A 22,302-nucleotide genomic window follows, 5' to 3' on the forward strand; every position below is an offset into this window, starting at 1 on the left:
TCTGGTGTCAGTCTCAGCCCTGGGACCACATGGGAGTATCGAACTGGCCCTAGTGTGTTCCCAGGGCTAAGATCATCAGCTGACAGTTGGTCCCATCCCTGGGACTGTACTGGGGTCTGGAACTGGCTCTGGTGCAGTCCAAGGGCTAGGACCAACAATCACTAGCAGTGATTATTCATGTTGGCCCTGGGACCACTTGGGTTCAGCTGGGCTACACCTATCCAGCTTTCAACTTGCCAGTGCAGAGGGAGCCTGGGTTGCTGGGCTCCTCCTCCACTGACAAGAAGTAGTGGCACCCCTGGGATGTGATCTCATGCACATGTGGCATGGTAGGAAGCACAATTATTGGGATCATGAAATTTATATAGTAAAATAAGTGATTGTTTATTACATACTTTTTGGCATGTTTTATTGTACCCTAATCTGTTTGGGTTCTGAAAATTTGTGTTCTGGAAATTGACTTTAGGAATGGCATGAAAGGATTCCATGTACATTTCCTCCACAAAATTAGCATGTCAAGTAGGAAACAACTATTTAACAGAATCAAGAGCCATGCGTTGCACTGGATGCTCTGAGCATGAAACAGTTCTACTTATGAAGTGGAACTGGGAGGAGAGAGGGATATTACTATGGTTCATCTGAAACTGCTGTAATTGTTATTTCTGTCAGCTCCATCCTGCAGTAACTGAAAGTTTAATACTAATTCATTCAGAGGTAAATCACTATGGTTGAGCTTCACTTACTGTAGGATAAAAGCAGACAAGCAAAACAATTTGAGATAATCAGCTGAAACATTCTTATGAGCAGTATCTCCCACCAACTTGAAAGCAATATAATTGTCTCACCACACCAGGTAACTACCTAACTTTCATAGTGTTTCTTTTCTCCATTCTCTTTTCTCCCACACCTAACAGTTTTCCAACAGAGTTTGATTTAGTGGTGTGTCCTTGGACTTCTTTACTGATTTATGTTGGCTACCTAGACCTTGGGTCCTGGCATGTTCCTCTCATTAAATGCTGCTTTCTGCATGTCCTTTCACAACATGTGATGAAGTGAGCTTCAGCTCATGAAAGCTTGTGCTAGAGAGAGAGAGAGAGCACTTCAGATAGTCTGTGGGTGCATCTACACACGCAAGTGCTCCAGGATGGGTTTACTCTAGAGTAATTTACTCAAGTAAACCCACCTCTGGCTGGAGTCTACACGTACACAGAAGTGGGAACAGATTTGCTGCTCCACCCCCGCCAGTCCTGCATTGGCCCCCTGCTGCGGCCAGGGGGAGCTCTAGGGAGCCCAGGGGCTGGCAGGGAGCATGGGGCCAGTAGAGAGCTGTCTCCTGGCAGGGACTGGGAGATTGCTCCCTTGATGCTGGGAGTTGCCTGCTTCAGAGGTGGGCTCTACCATAAGAGCTCAGGAGCAGGCAATGTCCCTCTGCCCCAGCACCAGGGAGCTCCTGGCCCCTGCTCCTCAATGGCAGTGTGGGGGTGAGAGACTCTTACCTCCCATCCCTGGCTCCACAGTCAGGAAGCAGGGGCTGGGATTAGAATCTCCTAACCCCTGCTCCCCATCACAGAGCTGGGGCTGGGAAGTAAGGAATTGGTATACATCCTAACATCCCCCACTCTACAACTGTGATCACAGAGCGGAGGCTGAGAGCTCACTGCTGCTGGGGCAGGGGGACATTGTCCCTGCCCAGGCTCCAGTAGCAGAGCCCACCAGGAGCAAGAAGCAATCTCTTGCCAACTGCTGCCTGGCTGACGGAGAGCACATTTGCAGGTATCTTGTATTTACAAGTAGCAAATTTACTCGCAAGATCAAGTTACTATGCAGTAAGTGTCTGTATGTGTAGATGGTGATGCTTACTGCACAGTAATTTGCTCTAATCTTGAGTAAAGCATCTCATGTAGACATGCCCTGTAAGGTGCAAATCTACTCTGCTGTTAACAAGAAATATTCAATCTTTTGTTAAAATCATTTGTTATTCCACAAGTTTGGAGTGTAGCAAATGTACTAATCTTTAGAAAAGTGATAGATCAAACTTGGGATAAAACTATAGTTTTATTTTAGACCAAATAAATTTTCTCAAGCAACAATGAAAGTTATATATTCATATGATAGGGTCAAAGTGGGATTGCTTTGTACAGGAAAATTGTACCTCTGATGTCAAATAGTTTATTTTAAAGTAGAAGCAAAGGAATGGATAAAGGAGAAGCAACTGACAAATTTATATGAACCCTGTGTAATGCTTTAATCCCTCACAAGAGGTTGTTAACGAAACCAAGTAGTCCTGATATGAAAGGTATTGTCACAGTGGTTGGCTAATACACAGAAAATAAACGGTTTCAATTTTCAGCATGAGAAAAGGTTACTAGCGTCATGCCCCTTAGTGTCTTGTTTTGTTTTAAATAAAAACTGATGTTAAAGGAGGTGATCATAGAATGGCAACAAATGCAGATAGTTCAAAGCGTTTAGAGTAGACCATGAGAAGAGGTATAACAAGGTAAAATGAAAGGACATGCAGTGGCAGAAACAATACCTGTAGGAAGGGCTAGTTAAACTATGCAGACATATTTCTGTATTGCAAAATAACTCAGTGAAAGCCCAGATGAACATTCAGTAGTGGCCAAAGGCACACAGAATATTAGGATGTATAAAAGAACAGCATAGGAGAAATGTGGAATATATGACATGCATATGACCTAGAAAACTGCTTAGTTCTGGTTACTTTGGGCAACGTACAAATCAGTCCTGCCCAACTGGCAACCTGTCACCACATGCAGCCTGTGAGGGGTTAACATGCAGTTCCCAGGCTCCCACTGCCCCCATCCCCCATGCTCCTCCCACTGGGTCCTGCTGCTGCAGAGGCCAAGGTCTTCACACTCCCCTTCACTCCACCAGCTTCTGTTTCCCACCCCCATTCCCAGAAGTGGGGTGGTGGGAGGGTGCTTTGCATGTGACAGGGGGAGAGGTGGGCTGTCCTAGTTGCCTTCACTATCAGCAGGATCAGGAAGGAGGCTATATAGTGGTGCCACTGCTTACAGGTGGAAGACCCAAGCTGCTCATGCTCTGTGCACAGCTTGGAGACTTAGGCTGATTACTTTCTGTGCACATGGCTGGAAGGTCCAGGTTACTTGCACTGCATGCATAGCCAGATAAGCTGTGCAATCTGTGGGCACGGATGAGGGGGTAGAGTTCTACAGCCCATAAGGTGTGCAGTCCCCCACTCTCTAGCCATGATCCAAATTATTCTTATAAGTGTCTAAATGTTGGTTCAGTATAGCAAGAAGTGATTCAGATCAACTGGGCTCTGTGCAAGTGCTTCAGGTTTGGACTGAGTTCAAACACTTGGACAGGAAGTGGGACACATGAAGGAAGGGCCCTTCTCAGCCTGAAGTGATTCAAATCTGCACGTATCATGAAGGCACCAAGTTTTTAGGTGCTGGTATGCCTAAGTGGAAGTATCTACAAAAGCTGTTTGAATCAGGACTTGGAATTAAAATGCTGAAACAACAAGATGTTATTTAATGGAGAATGGGAGTATCCGCATTCATATCAAAAGAATGAATTAGAAGGTATATGAAAGCATGCTCCTGCACATAACCCAACTCCTAACTGGTAAACTCTTGCCCCTTCATTTGAGGTATCTGGCCAAAATCAGAAATGGGAAAGACATAGAAATAAGCACCGTTCTGATCCAGGGACGAGAACTCCTATATTTGTAACCATTTAGTGGGCCTTTTATGGTGGACTGAGTCAAATAAGCCTTTCAGATATTTTTAAGGAGGCAAAGCTTGACCTAAGGGTTAAGTACAGATAATCAAAAAGCCCAAGGCTGAATTGATTCAATCTTCACAGGTTTCTCTAAGCTGCATGGATTGAACCAATACTAAAGTGAATAATAAAATAAAAATAAGAAACAAGGGTCTCAAGTTGCAGCAAGGGAGGCTTAAGTTGGATATTAGGAAAAACTTTCTCACGAGGAGGGTGCTGACGCACTGGAACAGGTTACCCAGAGAGGTGGTGGAATCTCTATCCTTGGAGGTTTTTAGGGCCTGACTTGGCAAAGTCCTGGCTGGACTGATCTAGCTGGAGATAGTCCTGCTTTGATCAGGGGGTTGAACTAAATGACCGCCTCAGGTCCCTTCCAACCCTAATTTGCTATGATTCTATGAATTGATGTTCACTTTTGAACTCAGAAAGGCAGTCAGATACCTGCAAGTGGCACAGGCCAGAAGCCAAGGGGCACTAGAGCATGTCTCCCAGCCTCCAGACCACTGCCAAGGGCACTTGAATGCAGACAAGCAGGACCCACCCCTGATTAACAGCCCAGCACATGCCCCCCAACCTCCTGCTGTCCACCCCTTCTCCCCTATAGGGGAGGAACAGTCCCTCCAGCCCAGGGCCCAGTCAGCACCAGGCATCAGCCTAAAAGGGGGGCATCTCTGCACCTCAGCAGAGGCTGATCCTACCCCTGGGCAGGGTCCCCTGAGCTGTACCACCTATGAAAAGATGGAATTCTTCCCCTCCTGCCACCCCTCAGTTCAATCCAGTACTGGGTTAGCTCTGCCCTGACAGGTACAAGTCGGGGAACAGTCTCTCCAGCCCTGGACCAAGCTGGCATTCAGTATCAACCCACATGGGAGGATCCCTACACTTCAGCAGAGTCCCCCAAGTACTGCCACCAGTGCAGAGGGGGAATTGCCCCATCCCATTCCAGTCCAGGACTGTTCTGCCCTGTACCTACAAGCGGGGGCTAAGTCATCATCAGACCATGCAGAGGGATGGAAAGGGGGAATTCCCCCTCTGCACTGCCAGCAGGGCTTGCAAAATCCTGCCTGGGGTGGGGGTACCTCCCATTGAGGCCTGAGGATCTGGGCTGGCCCCAGGCTGGAGAGACTGCACCCCTCACATCTGTGCATTAGTGACTTGTGTGGGCCTAGGGAAGAACCCTTGTACACCAGGGCTTAGGGCTGGGCCTGGGCCAGGGGCTGAGCTGGGGAAGGGTGTCTGTACCCCCGCCTCACTGGCCTTACGGGCACAAGTAGGAAGGACCAGCACTGCAGAACAGAGGCTTTGCTGCCTCAGCTCTGTGACAGCCTTGGGGTGAGGCCAACTATGCTCTGCTGGAGCAGATAGCGTAAGCCAAAGCTAACCCAGCCACCCTGAGATGGGGTGTTTGCAGGGGAGGTGCAAATCATCCTGGGATGCTGGATGACTGAGTTAACTTGAATCAGGAGGGGAATTGGGACAGAAGTTTATAAGTTTTATAGACTGGTTTAACATAAATCAGTTAATTTTGATACTACTTTCATCTAGGTCTATCTTAAACTGGTTTCAGCCATTTTGAAACCAGTTTATGTGCACTGAATTTCTGTTCTGTTACAGGTTTAAACTGCTTTCTGATTACTTAAACTACTTTATGTGTAATATCTGTCCCAAGCCACGAACACTGTGCATTGGTAGGGTGCTATAGGACAGAAAAGACTTGAAATAGTTGTCATTCTCCTGCATGCTTGCTTGCTTTCTTCATCCTTGTCACATATGTAAGCTTCAGATATTCTTTCCCTCATGCTTCTCATGCTCTTTAAATCCTCTCTTCACCTCATTCCTATTAAGAAGCTTTGACTTGGGGAGAATTTTTTATAGTATTTCTTTTTCTTGAAACTTTATCTTTCTTGTTCAGTAAACTGAGGCTCCAATCTTCCATCTAATGTTTTTTCCCACTCTAATTTGGACATTTTGTAAAAGCAATTCTATATCTTATCTTACCATTTCTATCTTATCTTGCAGTTAGCTTTTTTTTCTGACTGCCTAGGTTTGATGTTTGCCTTGAGATCACCTTTCATTAACTACTGATTCCCCTCCTGTGCTGCTAACAATGCTTTGATCTCCCTTTGCAAAGCCTGCTTCCGTGCTAGTGTTTTTTTCTGACTGATTTCCATTACCCTCTGACCAGCTCTTGTTGCCACCTTCTTGTCTTTAATTTCTGCCAACATTGTAACTCTGTACTCTGTCTCTGCTGAAGACAGAACAGTACAAGTAATTTTTCACTCTTGAAATATAATGCATATTCTTGACTTAAGCATTGATACATTCAGAAGTAAATGCAAGGCTCATTCTTTGCGTTAGAATTTTTACAATAGGAAATTTTGTAATTAGAAAGAAATGAAATAACTCTGACAACAAAAAATCCAGTAATCAGTACAAAGGTATTATTTCAGTCTGCAGAAAAATAAACAGAGAAGGTTATTGTTAAGCATTCTTAAAATGAGATTGAGGCATTTGTAATATGTTACGGTTTTGACCAGAAATGCTGCAAGACTCTGCAAAGACAGACACCAAATGCTTGGGTGAGATAGATGGATGGAATACAAGTTTCTTTAGAGATAGATATTTGATCAAATAAAAAGGGTTGCATACAGAATCAAGATGTTCTTTCTTCATATACACTAATTTACAATATCCACTTAGCTCCTGTCAAATGCGGTAGCAGCATTAATTGCTGCTCTTCTGATGCCAAATTTCCAGATCCATAGGGAGCCTTATGTGGCCTAGTGTGCTTGATCATTCCTGCACTTGGGGCCCAATTGGTGCACACACAGAGGCCAGATCAAGGTGCATGGGGCTGAGCCAGGCTGGTTTAGTGCATGACTGGACTGGAGTGCATGGGGCCTGGTCCTGAATGCAGCTGGCCTGCAAGACTGGTGGTCTGCAAGACAGCTTGGGGGCCATATCCCTGTGCACAATGCCCAATGTGAGATCTAGCCTGTCAACCAGCCCTGTGCCACTCATGTGGTCTATGGGACCATAGGGTTTGGTGCCACTGGTTCAGGACAAAACTGCACCCCTATCTACTATGTCCAATACCTCCTGATGGAGCTTTACTCCAAGAATTGGTCACATCCCATTTAACTGGATTAAGGCAGCCTAAGGGCCAAAAGGGGAGCACATAAAAAGTGGAAACAAGGTGAGATCTCTAAAGATGAATATACCTCCTCTGCTCGTGCTTGTAGGGAGGCAGTTAGACGGGCCAAAGCTACCATGAAGCTGAGGATGGCAACCCAAGTAAAAGACAACAAGAAATTGTTTTTTAGATATATTGGGAGTAAAAGGAAGGCCCAGGGAGGAATAGGACCCCTGCTAAGTGGGCAGAAACAATTGGTGACAGACAGGGGGGACAAGGCTGAACTCCTCAACGAGTTCTTTGCCTCAGTGTTCCTAAGTGAGGGACACAACAAGTCTCTCACTGGGGTTGTAGAGAGGCAGCAGCAAGGCACCAGACTTCCATACGTAGATCCTGAGATGGTGCAGAGTCACTTGGAAGAACTGGATGCCTTTAAGTCGGCAGGCCCGGATGAGCTCCATCCGAGGGTGCTGAAGGCACTGGCCGACATCATTGCAGAGCCACTGGCGGGAATATTCGAACGCTCGTGGAGCACGGGCCAAGTCCCAGAGGACTGGAAAAGGGCTAACGTGGTCCCCATTTTCAAAAAGGGGAGGAAGGAGGACCCGGGCAACTATAGGCCAGTCAGTCTCACCTCCATCCTTGGTAAAGTCTTTGAAAAAATTATCAAGGCTCACATTTGTGAGAGCCCAGCAGGGCAAATTATGCTAAGAGGAAACCAGCACGGGTTTGTGGCGGGCAGATCGTGCCTGACCAATCTAGTCTCTTTCTATGACCAGGTTACGAAACGCCTGGACACAGGAGGAGGGGTGGATGTCGTATACTTAGACTTCAGGAAGGCCTTCGATACAGTATCCCACCCCATACTGGTGAACAAGTTAAGAGGCTGTGATGTGGATGACTACACAGTCCGGTGGGTGGCGAATTGGCTAGAGGGTTGCACCCAGAGAGTCGTGGTGGATGGGTCGGTCTCGACCTGGAAGGGTGTGGGCAGTGGGGTCCCGCAGGGCTCGGTCCTTGGACCGATACTCTTTAATGTCCTCATCAGTGACTTGGACGAGGGAGTCAAATGTACTCTGTCCAAGTTTGCAGATGACACAAAGCTATGGGGAGAAGTGGACACACCGGAGGGCAGGGACCAGCTGCAGGCAGACCTGGATAGGTTGGACAAGTGGGCAGAAAACAACAGGATGCAGTTCAACAAGGAGAAATGCAAAGTGCTGCGCCTAGGGAGGAAAAATGTCCAGCACACCTACAGCCTAGGGAATGACCTGCTGGGTGGCACAGAGGTGGAAAGGGATCTTGGAATCCTAGTGGACTCCAAGATGAACATGAGCCGGCAGTGTGACGAAGCCATCAGAAAAGCCAATGGCACTTTATCGTGCATCAGCAGATGCATGACGAATAGGTCCAAGGAGGTGATACTTCCCCTCTATCGGGCGCTGGTCAGACCACAGTTGGAGTACTGCGTGTAATTCTGGGTGCCACACTTCAAGAAGGATGCGGATAACCTGGAGAGGGTCCAGAGAAGGGCAACTTGTATGGTCAAGGGCCTGCAGACCAAGCCCTACGAGGAGAGACTAGAGAAACTGGACCTTTTCAGCCTCCGCAAGAGAAGGTTGAGAGGCGACCTTGTGGCTGCCTTTAAGTTCATCATGGGGGCACAGAAGGGAATTGGTGAGTATTTATTCACCAAGGCGCCCCTGGGGGTTACAAGAAACAATGGCCACAAGCTAGCAGAGAGCAGATTTAGATTGGACATTAGGAAGAACTTCTTCACAGTTCGAGTGGCCAAGGTCTGGAACGGGCTCCCAAGGGAGGTGGTGCTCTCCCCTACCCTGGGGGTCTTCAAGAGGAGGTTAGATGAGTATCTAGCTGGGGTCATCTAGACCCAGCACTCTTTCCTGCTTATGCAGGGGGTTGGACTTGATGATCTATTGAGGTCCCTTCCGACCCTAACATCTATGAATCTATGAATCTATGAAGGCACAAGCTTCCACAATATATTGTGGCAGTGAGATCCACAAGTTAATTATACATTGTGGCCACATGCAGGCATTATGCTTTTTGTGGTTTAGGTAGTCAGAAACCGTCTATACCCATAACAGAAGAGAAGTTGGGGGCACATAGACTGCTTTAAAAATGGCAGATCCCAGTCTAAGATGGACCTGGATCGATGTAGTATTAGACTTCCTTGATCTAGCAGACTTACTCTATCTAAGTTATACCAGTCTATTAAACATCAATGACAGGTCTGCTCGTGAATGAAAGTAGGTAACTGTCCACCGGTATCTCAGGGGATTTTTTGAGTCCCTTCTAGTGCCCCCCTTACAAGGAGCCATAGCTCGCTTGCTCCAGCTGAGCACCTAGTCAGTCCCACCTCTGAGCTCTCTGTTTGTCAGCTGCAGGAAGGATACAGGAGGAGGGGGCAGCGGGGCTCGCAAGCTGCTGGAGGAAGGTGATGCCAGTGACACACTCTGCAATCCTGACTGAGTTGCTGGGACACAGAATGTCTCTCCCCTGTCCCAAGAGACAGGTCTGTGCACTGGAGTGGCTCTGGTAAGGGCTTGGAGAATTATCCCCTACCCCTTCACCCCCACCCCACTGAGCTAGTGCCAAGTTTCTGGCTGAAGCTTCTTCCACCCATGCAACTCTGGTTCCTGGTGGGGGGAGGGACAGCCATGCCCTTGTAGCTACAGTGCCTGGCTGGGGATGGTTCTAGCGCTGAGATTTGTGGGGCAGCAGGTGTCTGTGCTGGGATGAGCAGGCAGCCACCCCTCCCCAAACCTTGGAAAATGAATTTCCTTGAGCTGAGCCAGTCCAGCTGTCAGCTGTCACTAGAATCACCACCTGCCAAATGCTGCAGCTGCAAGAGCATAGCTGCACACCCTCACTCCAGGAACTGAAGTCCCGTGCCTGCACAGGAGGTGGGGTTTTCAGCCAAGAACTTGGCACTGGTTTGGTGGCAGAAATCCTTCAAGAGCTTCCTGGAGCCACCCACTCCAGTGCATACTCCCAGAACTCAGGATGAGGGAGGGACATTCTGTGCCCAGTCTACCTGGTCAGGAATGCAGGCTGCACTGCTGGCATCACCATCGCTCAGCAGCACATGAGCCCAACTCCCTCCCTGCCTCTGTCCTGCATGTAGCAGACCCCCATATCCCCTACCCCAGATAAAGCCCAGGATCCTCCATGATACTGAGCAGGGGTGAACATGCCTCCCTCCTCTGACTGTTTGCAGCTATGAACTGCCTGACAGATAACAGGGCAATGGGGGGGAGGCGTGTGCTTGACAGCCAATGAGGGATGGCCTCAACTGTACCTGGCTGCCCTCAGCAATGCCCAGCACCCTGGGAGGTATGCAGGAACACCCCAGTCTTCTGGCCTCAGCCACTGTAGGCATCTATCTACCTGACTTGCCCCACCGAAGGGCAAACGTGAGTTCCATTTGCTCCAATCTATGCAGATTTAGAAAAACCCGCGTAGATTGGATAGATTCCACCTCAGGCTTTTTGAATGTCTGGAGTTAGCCTGCATCAAAAAGACCTTCCTTTTGTTAATGTTTTAAACCCAACACCTAGTAACTTTATTTTATGTCGTCTGGTTCTAGAATTTTGAGAGATCATGAAGAATAAATCACTATTTACTTTGTCTGTGCCATTTAATATTTTGTAGATCTCTGTCATGTCTTCCCTCAGGCATCTCTTTTCTAAGCAGAAAAGTCTTAACCTACGTAGGGCCTCGTTACACCTTACAATATGTGCTGCACAAATGTTGATCGGTGTTAGCGCTAGCTCAAGTTTGGAGCAGTCACACTTTAGGCCAGCAGGGTCCTGGAGGACTGACAGAGGAGCTCTGTCCCTGCCCCTTGGGGTTCCCCTCTACCTCCTGCTTCCCCCAGGCCCTGGAGCATTATTTGCTTGTGGCTGCCTGCACTGGCAACCCCAAGAGAGCAGGCAGGAAGGGTTAACTTTTCTGCCCAGCCACTGCTGCTGCAGAGGAGCAGCAGCAGCTGGGCAGGCATTTTTACCCTTCCTTCCCTGCTCCTCTGGGACAGACAGTGCAGGCAGTTACAAGTAAGCGGCAGAGGAGAAAGTGGGCCCAATCTGGGCCAGCAGGGGAGGCGGGATGAGTATGGTTTTTACTAGCAGCTACATCTTAGTGTAACACAAGCTGGGTAATATGGATCACAGACAATTCTTCCCTGAGCTGCTGTAACTTTAAGCTGCATAGCAAGTACTTAAAACTAGTTTCAGGTGTTAATGTACAGACAGTCCTGGTGTTAAGAGCTCCAGGAGGCACCCAAAATTATCGTGTAACAAGGCCTTAAGTCTCTCTTCATGTAGAAGCCCCTCCATACCCCTGATCATCCTTGTTTCCTTTCTCTGTACCTTTTCTAGTTCTTCTATATTCTTTTTTAGGTTCTTCTATATCGCAATGCTGCACATAGTATTCAAGGTGTGGATGCACCAAAGGTTTATAAAGGGGCATAATGATATTTTTTGTTTTGTTTTCAGTTCCCTTCTTAATAATTCATAATGTTTTGTTTTTCTTTTTGACTGCTACTGAACACTGAGCTGATGTTTTCAGGAAAGTGTCCACAATAACTACAAGATCTCTTTTCTGGGCGGTGACAGTTACTGTAGAGCCTATTATTGTGTATGTATATTTTGGGTTATTTTTCCCCATGTGCATCAGTTTTCACTTATCAATTTTGAATTTTGTCTGTAATTCTGTTGCTGACTCACAAAGGTCTGCAAGATCTGTAGTTCTTCACTGTCTGCCTTCGTCTTTATGATTCTGAATCCTAATCCTATGCTCTGAATAGTCTGCAACTCCACTTAGCTTGGTGTCATCATGCAACCAATCTCATCCTCATAATCCTAAATGAAGATATTAAACAGTACTAAACTAGGACAGACTCATGGGGAACCCCACTCAACACCCTCTCTCAATTAGACATAAGATAGCATTAACATTTCTACCATGAGAACTGCCATCCTCAAGGTAGAATTGGCTAGTATATAGCATTCACTGAATTTCTTCCAGGGGTAACATGTCCCTTCTGAGAGAAGATCTTCCAGGTCCCAATCTGGAAGATCCCTCTTGCGAGAGTGAACATTTGTACACTGCCTTCTAGGTCTGGTCTGGGAGGGAAGCAGCAACAGTTGCCTCTTCTCCAGAATGGGGGGAGTCTTTGGTTTGCAGGAGAAGAAGCGGGTACTTTGCTGGCTCCCTCTGGGTTCTCCTTACCACCTCCACTAGCTAGCAGGACAGCAGGAGTGGGGATTGTAAAGTCCTGGGAGCTGGTAACAAGGACCCAGGGAAACTATTCCTGGTCGAGATCCTGGTCCCTGGGCTATATATGCCACCCTCGCTGCTGTGGTGGACAGTAAGGGTGGGGATTGTAAAACCCACAGACTGGGAATCCAGCCCATGCCCAAACATAGATGGCTTCCACTTGTTGCCCTGCTACCCTGCTGGAGGTGGTATGGATATCCCATGGGGTACCAGGAGCCTAGCATAGGAGCAGCTGCTCCTTGCTCCCTACTTGCTCCTCAGACCAGAGACTCTGAAAGCTTTGCCTTGCTGCTCCCCATAAAAAAAAGCAGGGGAGAGACGGAATGCCTGTACTGTGCCCGCTCCTGGAATGATTTCTAGTGGTGAAATGTTTCCCCTGTACTCATTATACTCAAAGACCTGTACGTGGCCTTTGAGTACAACATTCCAATCCCTTATGTATCTACATTACAGTGCTTCCATCTAGACTATATTTACTTAGCTTATTAATGAGAATGTCATGGGAGATAAGTGTATTTGTTCATGGTGACTGAAGTATAGAAGGCATTAAACACTTCTGCCTTCTCTGCATCATCAAATATTAGATTGCCCTCTCTGTTTAGTAAGGAATCAAGATTTTCCTTAGTCTTCCTCTTACTTTTAACATAATTCTTTTACTTCTGACATGACTATAGAATGTTTCTTGTTGACTTTTATATCCCTTGCTAGCTGCATCTCATTGCCTGCCTCAGCCTTTCTGATTTTTCCCTGCACACCCATGCAACAGTCTTACACTCATCTCTAATAATATGGCTGGGATTCCATTTTCATAAGATTCTTTTTTTGAATTTCAGAATTCAATTCCTCAAAGAATTATCTGTTCAACCAGGTCAGTTTCTTGCTGAACTTCTTCCTATTTTTTCTTCACATCATAATAGCCTTCTCCTGCACTTTCTTGGCCTCCTTAAAAAACAACCAGCTTGCCTCAGATTTGCCTTTCATGGGATCATACCCACCAATACCCTGAGTATGATTTATAAAAGTCTGCTGTTCTCCTCCTTTTCTTTCCTTACAATTTTGGACTGAATCATTTCAAGGTCATTTATCAACTAAGTTGGCTTCCAGCTTCACATTTTTAACCAATTCCTCACTTTTTGTGACCAGCAAATCCAGAAGAGCTTTCCACCTTTGTTGGCTTTTCTACTATCTAGATCAAAGAGTTATCCCCAACACAACTCAGTCCAAAAACTTACTGGACTGTCTGTGCACTTCTGTGTTACCTTCCTAGCAGATAATTAAAGTCCCCCATTGATCACCAGGTCCTGCAATTTGGGTATTTTTGTTAGTTGTTTGGAAAAAAAAAAAGCCTTGTATACCTCTTCTCCATGGTTTGAAGGTCTGTAATCTGCCAGGGCCAGATGGTTTGTTTCTGACACCAATTTAATATTTTGAAACCTTCTTTTCTCTGTACTATTTTGCATTGATACCTACCTTGACAATTTTTAATGTGTGCCCAAAAGGCTAGATAAGGCCAGAGACTTGTTTTGAATTTGTTCCTATAGTTATTTTGTAGACCATAAACACCTGAATTCATGGTCTTTATTCCCTTGATTTCAAATGGGTTTTGGACTGAACCCATTATGAAGACAACTTCTAATTCCTCTTCTAAGACAAAGTATCTACACTTTTTGTTTTAACCTTTCTTATTGTTAAAAAGTAAAATATAACTACTTATTAAACAATGGTTAGCATTTCTTCATTTATATTTAACCACTTTGTTCTGACAGATTGGTCCATAGACCAGGGGATAAATAACTTCAGCAAGTAAACAAATTTAGGAGGACTTGATGAGCCTAAGTCCATATTTTGATCCAAAAGCTTTTGCTTCCTTGTCTGAATTCAAAGCTCTCTATGCAGTTACATGCCAAAATATAACTGCTGCTTTTGACACTGGCATGCTGTGATCCTACTATATATGGAGTATGGATGAAAAGGCATTCACCCAGCTACTGAGCAAGTGCAGTAGACTATGCTTACATATGTAGCTGAGCATAGGTTCCAAAATTGTAGCCAGACAAAAATCCTTGAAGAAGCAGACTGTCCTATGTTTTAGCCTAATAGTTAGGGCACTCACCTAGAAAGCAGGAGATGCAGGTTCTAGGCCCTTCCTCTTTTACCCAGAGAGTGCTCTTAGTCATGGGCCACAGCTTAGGTATTAACCAGTCTCCTTTCTAGCCCTTGTCTTTAAGCTGGGCACTACAACTTGGATATAATATTAATTGGGTAAAATGACTAAGGAGTAGTGGGGAAAGTTGTTTTTTCCCGTTAGAAGTGTGTAGGCCAGAACATATGACTTTTTTCCTTCCACAGACGTAGCCATTTTGCTCAACTACATGATCTCTATCTGGCTTTCTTCCTCCTAAACCACATATCCCCTTCTCTTGGCTGCCCAGGATCCCAGCTCCAAAAGTGGGGTTGGACGTGGGAATTGGATCATGTCTCACCTGTGGCCTGCTGGTTAAAACACTGGCATCCTCATATCAAGGGACTGCCAATGATGACAAAAACACTGTGCTGGGAAGTCAAAGAAATGTAAATTTAACCGTACCCCACTGCCCCAGAGTGAGGGTGGGTGACTTAACCCTGAGTCTTCCACTTCCTGAACAAATGCCATACAGTACTAGGTCTATTGATCTAAAATATGGGAGTGCTTCCCTGTCATGAGTTTTTACCCAGTCACAATTTTAGGATTTATACTTGGGTAGGTACCTATGTATGAAGTCTCATATACTTGCTCAGGCAGAGCACAGCCTACAGAATATGCTCAGTTTCCTTGTGGATGCTTGTGCACCCAGTGTGCATGTGGAATATGATTGCTAATTGTGTATAAGTGTCAAAAATGGCAATTAAGCAGCTGCAAAACTGCTATTTGGATGTGTAAAAAAAATCGATTCTGCCTTTGGAGTTCCACTCCTGGGTGGTCAGAGTGATTTAGTGCCTGCCTTTTCTCTAAGACCAGTCATGGTCCAGAAACTGGGTGTTCCTCTGCCTAAATCCCCTTAAGGAACAAATCCAATAGGTGCCTAAAAATTGGGTGTTGTGGCAACAAACTTTCAGGCACTTAGATCCTTTATTGGATCTAATCCCTTGCCCTTAATTCTTTTCCTTTCTGATGTCAAACAAGCATATTATAAGTAAGATATTTTACCTGAGATTTTTTTAGTTGGTAATAGTGTAATAGTGTATAGGCAATTTTCCCCCTCACCTTTCTAAAACTGTCTGATCTGTGATCCTGAAGAAATAACACTGTTAGAATTGTGGATAAAATTACTCATCACCTAAACTTACTGTGGCTTTAGAGAAGAAATGACTAAAACTAGGGGAACAGTTATCAGAATCTCATGAAAATCATCAGCAAAACTACAGAGATATAGCTAATTTAATTTTTCTGCTGTATCCTAAATAAGAGACAGAATTCAGCAGTTAGTTTTTCTTCGGCTATTTATTATTTTGGCAAAGAGCTGGATCTAAATAAGCCAATCCTTGAATATTTAAAAATGGCTACCCCGTTAAGCCAGCATGATCTAATATGTGTTTTCCTTCTCTAACTTCAGTAAATCATTTTGAAGTAGAATAAAGGATTCAAAACAAATTAAAGAAAGTGTTGGCTATAAAAATAAAGGCAACCAGCCTTCAGTCTAATCAAAAAGAATAACTGAACCTGAGTTAGAAGGCAATATCCGCAATACATTAGTGTAAATAACCTTTTATAGCACTTAAGTTCATGCATTTTAGGTTTTTATATTGTTGCTTAAATTTCTGCTTCAGTAAAATCTTTTCTTTGCTGTTATTTATAAGCTCTTTTGGTCCTGAGTAATTAAAAGCAAATGTCTTCAAAAAGAAGCACCTTGTTTATGATAGCTCAGGTGTTAACACGTGCACTTCATTGCTGCCCTGAGAAATGGAAGGTCTGGGTTTACTTATTCATTTGTCCCAAATTGCATCATCTTGAGGTTTTTCCATCAGCAGCTCCAAAAAGCATTAGACTTAGGAACTGAAGCATTATATAGGTTGTCTCAACTTAATGGGGTAAATAGGACACCCAAGAAATTATTATTATTCTTTACTACAGTGACACCAAAGGGCTCCAGCCCTGTTCTCTGAGTTACACTGCAAAAATATAAGAAAATGACAGTCTTGTCTCCAAAAAACTTATTATGTACAATTAAGAACAATGTAGACCAGGGGTTCTCAACCTTTTAAGAATCAAGGCACCCCTAAGAAAATGCTAGCTCTTACTTTTCATTCATTTTTTACTACAGAAAAATAATAGAGTAGTTCTTCTGTAGCAGAGAACATAGAAAGACTGCAACAGGACAGAATGGATCACTATTTGAAAACTCTGGGTTTATCTTGTGAATCACATTTGCACAGCTAAAAGTGCTTCATTTCATGGCACCACTCTTGAAAGTATTTCAATGTACTACAAGGTGCTACAGCACCCTGGTTGAAAGTCACTGAGCACGCCCACACGAGATGGTATATCACCGTAACAAAGAGCAAAAGAAACATAACTCATTGCTACAGTGACATAGTGTCAGCAGGCATGAACCATGATACCAGTGCTACTGTGCAGTAGTGTCAGAAACAACCTGTGCACTACCGGGACTGCACGGTAATGGCAGTTACTGCACAGTCATTTAGTACTTTCTAAAGCAACTAACAACTGCACAGTTGGGGGGCATGTATAGATGTGCCCAGTGTTCTAGAACATATATAAAGCTCTCATTTGTATCGCTGTGTATTTCTAATGCACCTATTACTGTAATGTAAAGTCTATACAATTAGAATGGATGGTTTAGATAGCTATAACGGCTTGTCAAATAGGAAGTGTTGAATAATTTCTATGCTAAAAAGTACCAAATATTATAATAAATTAGACCCATTTCCTATTTTTAATTAAAAAGTAAAGTGTTCCATGGTTTAGATCATGTTTCCTCTGAGTGCACTTTCTCTATTGACTATGCAAGAATCTGCATGCTTAATCCTATTTCTTTGAATCAGCATCTTGGAATCAGTAGCCTAATTTTTAGACATTCCAATGCCTAAGTTGGAGATACCTAAGGCTGCTTGCAGACATTAAAAAAAACAAACAAAACCCCGTGCTTTAATTTAAACTCGGTGTGCTCCTGCACAAAGCCCAGCACATATACAGAAGAGGCAGCATGTTAGTTCAACCCATGGCATCTGTATAGATAGGGCACTTCAGTGGGGCTTTTTTGGTACTTTTATCTAATAGTTGGCTGAATTAGCTATTAGATAAAAATGCCAAAAAGCTGCGCTGAAGTGCACTATCTATACAGACACTGCAGAGCTGGGTCGAACTAACACTCTGCTTCTTCTGGTAAAGTGTGGTTTGGTTTGGTTTTTCATGTCTGCAGCCAGCCTAAGGATGTTTATACGTGCGCTCTGGGGTGGTGGTGGTAGTGGGAGAAAGGGGGTGTTATAGTGAGAGTGGTTCCCTGTCTTAGCCGCCTATGGAGGGTTCGGGATTGAGAGTGTGGTGGCGGGTAGAAAGGTAAGAAAGGTTTATTTACTTATTAAACACACAACTACACGTAAACAATAATGTTACAATGACAGACAATAATAATTCATGTCGGCAACTTATCAGCAGTCCTCTCTGATGCCTGATGTATGACAAGTTTCTCTTCTGCAAAGCTCAGCAAAGTCAGGCTTCCCCGATCAGCGATGTCCAAGGGGTACCGGAAGGACCCTGGTATTCAGTCCTCGGACTCCTCGAGATCCACTAGCCCATGAATCCAGGCCAGCAGCTAATTCCAAATCAGTAGTTTCTTTTATAGAGCTGCATCTTCCTTCTAAATGATTTTTGGATGTACTAGCCAATTTATAACTTTTGAGCTATGCTGACAACTTACAGCCATCCAGATTCTCCCTACTTCAAACTGTTCTTAGGACTGACCAATAGCAGTACAAGCCTTGCATTCTTCTGATAAGGTTAATTTTAATTACTCCACAGGTCCTACTTGTGCTTCTACAAGACTTTGCTAAATTTACTCAGCCTCACTACATACAAGGCCTTATTAACCTTTGATTTGAATTAGGCTCTTAGCAACAACATATAGCTTAATATCAGAACAAGTGACAGAAAAACACTTGGTCTAATCTTCATAGAGCCTTCAACAAGCACCTTTATCACACAGACATAATTTTCACCTGTCACACTCCCATAGAGTGGCTCTAATCTAATCACTACTGAGTCATGTGTATTCAGCGTCCCATATTTCAAAATGACAGTGGGGGCATTCATGAGTTTTAGTTAAAACGCCTCTGCCACCATTTTGAAATGTGCGACACTGAATACACATAACACTATAGCACACGGGAGCATTCTAATTAGAATGCATAATAAAGCCTGCCTTAATGTGTTCTAATTAGAATACATCTGAGCACATGTATAGGCAACCTAATTGGCCACTCTGGTTATAACCTACTGCTATTAATACTATATGTTAAGTTTAGTTTGTAAAGCACAGTGCTATCTAAGAAATGTAACTGGGACTATTCATCCTTTGCTAATACAGAGAAAGTTCTCCTGAATATTTCAGTATTAAAATTACAAGTAGGAACTGTTTAGTGAATGAGAAATGAACATAGGAAAATTAGTTCCATATGTAATATAAAAATACATATTTTAAACATAGCAAAGCAGATCTGCAGCTGGTGTAATTGAATGTAGTTCGCTGAAATCAGTGGAGCTAAGTGTGATTTACAGTCAGTTAAATTGGTGATATAGCCTACCATCTGTTAAACTTTTACATTTGCATCATAGTCTTTTATAAAACAGAGGGGGGAAATAGAACCATCCACTCTGTTGGAAAAGTCCTTTTATAACGTTAGTTCTTGTGTGATGATTGTAGGTTTTAATCACAAATGACTGTAAAATGTGTTTCCTTCTTTCACACTGCAAAATCGAAATGTAACAATTGTGCAAACAAACTGGATAACCACCTTTCATTTTTCCATTATGGGGTTAAATGCCATATGCAGTCAGATAAAGACAAGAACCCTTTTATAGTTAATAAACGGTTTAGCATTGCTTTAGTAATACAGTAACAGAAATAGTTAAGATTAAATTTCCAAACTTTATAAATCTTTTGGCTCTCATAATTCTGATCAAATTACATTGTGTAATTTGTAATGTATATAAATGTAACGCTGGGCATGACACTACATGCGCCCTCACCTGAATACTGGGATCCTGGGGTACCCGGTAGCCAGTAGCCCTGCCCAGCCCCCCTGGGAAGCTGCTGCAGTGCCGCCAAGTGGAGAGCCTCCCTTTACAATCAAGCACCCTCGCAGACAATTCTTAAACTATTTACAAGATTTAATTATTTACAACATAACAAATAATGTTTAAATAAGCACATGGATATACTGACTAATAAACCCTCAAGAACTTATTTACACAGTCTTTCACTTGCACACAGCGTACTAGGGATCCCGTGTGCACTGCCCCTGGCGGGGTATCTCAGGGAGCGGGCTTGTCTGTGTCCCTGCATGTGGTCTATGGATGCTCCCTGGCGCTGGTGTCTGCCTCCGTGCTCCTGGAGTCCCCGGGCAGCAAGCGGCAGCTCCTTTGCAGTTCCTGCAAGACAGCCTTCCCCTGCCTTTGACCCCCTTCCCTGGTTCTGCTTGGAGCAGTGTGTGGGCTGCAGGCTGTAACAACCCTCCTGTCCTACACAGCCTCACAGCCCCGGCAAATACAGCCCCTCCCTGGGCTTTGCCTGCCCCTGGGGCCCCTCACCCATCAGGGAAACTAGGGCAGACTCAGGCAGCCCTTCCCATTCTGTTGAGGTGGGTCCATTTTTTAAAGGCCGCTACATAAACTTTAAAAAATATAGATATTTGGGTTCTGACCTTATTTTCAGAAAACATTCCAAGCCAAATTTTGTATTTACATACCTCTGCAGGCTTTGAGTGATAAATAACTCACTCTGGCATAACTGATTAAGGGAATAGTATGCAATATTGGCAAACACTTGCATAAAATAAAATCATGTCATGCCTTCCCCTAATCATAAGACTACCTTAGGAATCATGAAATGTTTTTAAAATATAATTTGGATTCCTTTTGTTTGCTACTGGTTTCTGAGACTTTAGGGTATACCTAGTTCATGTCTGCTTCTTCTGATTTTTAGACCCCTTTATGATGCTCCATCTCAATACAAAGGGTCCAATGCAGGGGTTGAGGATTTTTAATGAGATAAGCTAAGGTATATTCTGCCAGGATGACTCTATCCTGTCACAGAGCAGTTCAGGAGAAGCTCCATTAACTTGATCTATTTCTTTGCTAAGTTCCATTTCCTGGGTTTTAAAAGTGACAAGGAGCAATCTGTCCCACTGTAAACATGGGACGGTCTTCCTGGTTTCATAGTTTCATAGTTGATAGGGTCAGAAGCAGTTAGTAGGGACCTGAGCAGATCATAAAGTCTGACCCCCTGCCATGGGCAGGAAAGAATACTGGGGTCAAATGACCCCAGCAAGGTGATTATCTAGCCTCCTTTTGAAGACCCCCAGGGTAGGAGCAGGCACCACTTCCCTTGGAAATTGGTTCCAGATCCTAGTCACCCTAACTGTGAAGTAGTGCTTCCTGATGTCTAGCCTGAACCTACTGTCAGTCAACTTGTGACCATTATTCCTAGTTACTCCTGGTAGTGCTTGGGGAAACAGGGACTCTCCTGTTCCCCGCTGGTCCCCCCTGGTAAGTTTATAGATGGCCACCAGATCCCCTCTCAACCTTCTTTAGTGGAGGCTGAACAGGTTCAGGTCCTGTAGCTTCTTCTCATAGGGCCTGCTTTGCTGCCCCCTGACCATGTGAGTGGCCCTCCTTTGGACACTCTCAATGCTGTCCACATCCCTCCTGAAGTGTGGCACCCAGAACTGGATGCAGTAGTCCAACTGTGGCCTGACCAGTGTCACATAGAGAGGGAGGATCACCTCCTTGGACCTGCTTGAGATGCATCTGTAGATGCATCACAAAGTGTGATTAGCCTTACTGACCGCGTTCTCACATTGGTGTCCTCACTTCTAGAAGTGTGGCCTCTGATTTTCAGAAAAATGGCAATACAAGGTAGGTCTACTTGAGATACTACTGCACAGTGGTTACTGTGCATTTATTTAGTACTTGATTATATTGTGCATTTATTTAGTACTTTATTATACAAGTACTAAATAAATGCGCAGTAACTGGAATTACTGCACAGTAGTGTGGGCAAACATCTTTTAAGTGACACTACTGGGCAGTAGCCTAATAATACTGCAGTAGCATATTAGCACTATTTGTGCTGTGATGCACTACTGTGCACTATTATTTGGCTACTGCAGAGTTAACATCTCGTATAGGCATGCCCACAGTCAGCTAGGGACAAAATCATTCAGATTTCCTTGGATGAAAAAGGTATGGCAATTTTTTTTTCTTTTTTTCAGAAAAAAAGTGTCTATAACCAAGGCATCTTGACTCAAACATTTTGCATATTTACCTGCAAATATATAAGCATTCAAGAATACATGCTATATAAAAAGACACACATGTTTTACAATATGAATGGCGGAATTTTAATCCAACCTACGATTCAGGGATCGTAGATTTCTTAGCTAATCGACATCTTTAATGTACTTTTCATTAGATTGTGGTTTTGAAATAGGGTGTTGAAACTGTGATGTCAGTTAGTCATTTGTTACCAGTACTAATGATTTGTAAACTCTTTTTGAGATAGAAACCAGCTGTATGATTTCTATACTATGTCTGCCTTACTGAGGAGTCAAGTGGAGAGGGTTTAGGAAACCCTAATGTTTATGGGGACTAACATATCTGTACTATAGTAGTACATACCTTGGAGCCCTCATATGCTGGAACATGGAGAGAATCTGATCTCTTAACATGCTGTCTCCAGTAGCCAAGACAGATTCTCCACACATGTATTAATGTGTGGGAAATGTTTTGCAGCATTTTTGCCTTACTATATCATCCCAAAATACTTTCTTTTCAATAGAACAGATCAATGAAGAAAACCCACTATCAAAAAAAGGAAAAAAAG

The 22,302-nt window shown here is 44.1% G+C and overlaps 1 protein-coding gene across 4 annotated transcripts in view; it reads left to right on the plus strand.

Moving 5' to 3' along the window:
* The window catches only part of ADGRB3 (adhesion G protein-coupled receptor B3), a 733,084-nt gene that overhangs the window by 372,334 nt on the left and 338,448 nt on the right, over window positions 1-22,302 (plus strand). The gene's annotated exons all lie outside the window — the stretch shown is intronic.

Source organism: Alligator mississippiensis, chromosome 1, assembly GCF_030867095.1.
Source record: "Alligator mississippiensis isolate rAllMis1 chromosome 1, rAllMis1, whole genome shotgun sequence".
In the NCBI taxonomy this organism is placed as follows: Eukaryota; Metazoa; Chordata; order Crocodylia; family Alligatoridae; genus Alligator; species Alligator mississippiensis.